The following is a 4460-nucleotide window of genomic DNA, read 5'->3' on the forward strand; positions in this document are numbered from 1 at the left end:
AAAACCTAAGAGAATCAACCAGAAAATAAAAATGAAGATATTAAGACATTAAAGGAACACGGTTATTTATCACGTTAACACAGAAATTCAATATTTTCCCCAGATATGAGTAATAATATGTTAGGGAATAAACTGGCAGGAAGATAACTCATATTACCAAACAAGCAAAAAAATAAAGTACCTCAAAATTAACTTAACAAGCCATGTACAATACATAGAGAGAAAAATGTTGAAACATTATTGGCACATATAAATAAGAATTAAATAAGTGGAAAGAAATGTTATTTTTCCTTGACTCAGTATTGTAAAGATGTCAATCTCCTTAAATTAATTTGTAAATTGAAGGTGATCTCAATAGAAATGCCAACAGGATTACTTTGAAACTATAAAAGCTAATTCTCAGACTAATGAGGAAGGACCAGCCCCTCGAGATATTCAGACGTATTATAAAGCTACATTTATTAGAGCTACTTGATGTTGGTACAGGAATATACACAGAGAGCAACAGACAGGACAGAGGCCATAAGTAGACTGACATACGAAGTGGAATTTAGTATATGTCAAAGAGAACATCCTAAATCAGTGAGGGAGAGAGTATATTTAACAAATAATAGTGGGATAGTGATGTGGCCATCAAGGGAAAATACATATATGTGCATATGTACATACATATATATGAGTATATATGTTTATTAAACTATATTTGTTACTATATATAGTAACTATATACTATATATACAGACTATATACTAAATAGTATCTGTGTGTAGATAGATAGATAGACAGACAGATACATGATAGATATTTTCATTTCCATTTATTTACCTACGGCTTGTTTTACTCCTTATATAAATTTAAATATGAGGGTAGAAATTCTAGAAGGGAACAGGGCTCATTTTACAAGTACAGTGCTGAAGTGGAGACAACTTTCAAAGCAAGACATAAAAGTGGGTGCCATACTGAGTTATTGATTTAGCCACTCTAAATTTACAATTTGTGCATTCAAAAATAAGCTATATTGAAATTAAAAGACAGATTTTTAACAAGACATATCTCTTTGCCTAGTCATACAGGATTTGAGGACAAAGATGCTTCTATTTGTTCATTTAGTTATTTAGTATCATCAAAAACCTGCAGCACAGCACACTGAATAAACAATCACTCTATATACACATTTAATCATCAATTCATCGTGTTGATCAGAACTCCGTACCCTCAAATAGGAAATTTTTTCTCCAAATCCAAGCAGGAAGGAACTGGTTCACTTATCCTAAGCAAGTAAAAGAAGCTGAAGTTTCCAGAACCTGTCCTCTGTCTCAGCTTAATGTAAGCTGTGGGATACAAGAGGAAAAATAAAACACCGAGAACTGAATCAATCATAAAAAGTGATCCAAGCTACAGAACTCTTTGATTTCCGCAGGTTTTTGCTTTTGGTGTTTTTTTTGGTAACACCTTTGCTGAGATATAATTCATGTACCACACAATTCACCCATTTAAAGTACAAATCAATGATCTCTAGTACATCAGAAGAATGGCTCAATCATCACAGTAAATTTTAGAATATTTTCATCATCTGAAAAAGAAAACCTATACCCTTTGGCTGCAACTCCTCATTACACCTCTTCCCAACCCTAGGCAACCACTAATATACTTAACATGCCCATCGATTTCCCTATTCTAGACATTTCATATAAATAGAATCCCACCATATGTGGTCTTTTGTGACCAGTTTCTTTGTTTAGCATAATGCTTTGAAGAAACATCCAAATGGCAGCATGAATTAATTCTTCATTTCTTTTCATGGCTGAATAATATTCCACTGCACGGATGGACCACACTTGCTTAACTATTCATCCACTGATGGACATGTGAGTCCTTCAGCTTTGTTCCTCTTTTTGAAGGAGGCTTTGTCTATTCTGGTCCCTTACAAGTCCGTATGAATTTTAGAAGCAACTTTTTCCATTACTGATATGGGCCACTGAGATTTTGATGGGGATTTCAATGAATCTGTCGATCAGTGCAGTGAGTACTGCTTATCTGAACAAAATGAAGTCTTCCAAATCATGAACACAGGTGTCTTTCCACAGGTAGTTTTCAGAGTGTAAATTGTACATTTTTCATATAATGTATTCCTAGGCACTTATATTATTTTCAATGCTATCATAAATGGGAATTGTTTTCTTAATTTTATGTTTCATTGAAAATGTACAGAAATTTGATTGAGTTTTTATGTTGATCTTATATCCACAGAATTTTCTATATACAGGATCATGACATCTTCAAATAAAAATCATCTTACTTCTTCCTTTCCTAGTCTGCATGCCGTCCATATTATTTTATCCTTTAACTGCCCTGGCTGTAATGTCCAGCACAACATTGAACAGAAGTGGCAAAAAAAACCCTGTCATGTTTCTAACCCTCGGGGGAAAGAATCCAGACTTTCACCATTAAGTAAAATGTTAGCTCTTGTTTTTTGGACATGTCCTGCAGAGATTTTTCTATACATATAAGAAGAGTACTCAAATTGAGTTAATGGTCTGTGTTCAAATTCTGACGTATATACAACCACTCATTCTTCCAAAATATAGCCACTGTGCTACTATTTAACAAATGATCTTAAACTTGCGTTAACCAAGCGCAAATTCCCAAAGAGCATTAGGAGAATTTGACATTGACCAAAATTCAAATTCTATTTTTTTTTTTGTTTGTTTGTTTGGTTTTTTTTTTGTTTTTTTTGCGGTACGCGGGCCTCTCACTGTTGTGGCCTCTCCCGTTGCGGAGCACAGGCTCCGGACGCGCAGGCTCAGTGGCCATGGCTCACGGGCCCAGCCGCTCCGCGGCATGTGGGATCTTCCCGGACCGGGGCACGAACCCGTGTCCCCTGCATTGGCAGGCGGACTCTCAACCACTGCGCCACCAGGGAAGCCCTCAAATTCTATTTTAATGCTTCCCCCAAACTAAAAAAAAATTAAAAAATAGCAACAGACATAAGATTGACCCCATGATACTCAAATTCTAATCATGATATAGCAATACTAACAGCATTATTGGCCATCTTAAAAATTACTGAAAATAGGTTAAGAAAAATGTGTTTTTAAATTATACTAAGTGGCTTAATTCACTTATCAGTTTCAGTTGAAAAACAATAATGCTATCTTAAAAACATAAAGCACTTTTTTACAAAGTACTTTATAACCATTATCTCATTTTAACGCTCAGTTTTTTGTTTTTGTTTTTGCGGTACGTGGGCCTCTCACTGTTGTGGCCTCTCCCTTCGCAGAGCACAGGCTCCGGACGCGCAGGCTCAGCGGCCATGGTTCACGGTCCCAGCCGCTCCGCAGCACGTGGGATCCTCCCGGACCAGGGCAGGAACCCGTGTCCCCTGCATCGGCAGGCAGACTCTCAACCAGTGCGCCACCAGGGAAGCCCTTAACTCTCAGTTCAAAAAAAAATTATTTTATTGAAGTCTAGTTGATTTATAATGTTGTTAATTTCTGCTCTATAGCACAGTGACTCAGTTATACATATTCATACATTCTTTTTCATATTCTTTTCCATTATGGTTTATCACAGGATACTGCATATAGTTCCCTGTGCTGAACAGTAGGGTCTTCTTGTTGACCCATTCTAAACATAATAGTTTGCATGTGTGAAGCCCACACTCCCAGTCCATCCCTTCCCGATGCCCCTCCTTGGTAACCACAAGTCTGCTCTCTATGTCTGTGTTAACTCTCAATTTTGATAGTAGTAAAGCACATACTCATTTGAGGAATGAGGAAACTGTGTTTCAGAGACATCTATTAGCTAATGTAAAGGACAGTGTTTTAGTGAAGTTTATCCTAGAAATTAACGTTCCTCATCCCCTTCCCAGAGTTCTCATCTCCACTCAGTGCTCCGGCACTTGACCTGGTGTTGGCAGAACTGCTTGTCAACCTTACCACCACCTGTAGTTTTCATCAGAGAGCAAAAAGGGGAGAAGTTGGATCTGTTACAAAAAAAAAAAATTAAAAGCTCAGGAATTCAAAAGAGCATTCAACGGAAAATAAAAACTGTATTTAAAAGTATGATTATGGGCTGTCGGCACTAATTAATATGAATTTACTTTTACTATTCAGGTGCTTAGCTGGGGTGAGTTAACTGATGTAGGATGCCAGTTCAAAGCTTTTCTAAACACAAATTTTAGGTTAAAAAACGCTCCAGGGGGGCGGTGGAAAGATGGCGGAGGAGTAAGACGCGGAGATCACCTTCCTCCCCACAGATACACCAGAAATACATCTACACGTGGAGCAACTCCTACAGAACACCTACTGAACGCTGGCAGGAGACCTCAGACCTCCCAAACGGCAAGAAACTCCCCACGTACCTGGGTAGGGCACGAGAAAAAATTAATTAAAAACAGAGACAATAGAATAGGGACGGCACCTGCACCAGTGGGAGGGAGCTGTGAAGGAGGAAAGGTC

The sequence above is a fragment of the Lipotes vexillifer genome, unplaced genomic scaffold, assembly GCF_000442215.2.
Source record: "Lipotes vexillifer unplaced genomic scaffold, Lipotes_vexillifer_v1.1 scaffold14, whole genome shotgun sequence".
Classification (NCBI taxonomy): Eukaryota; Metazoa; Chordata; class Mammalia; order Artiodactyla; family Lipotidae; genus Lipotes; species Lipotes vexillifer.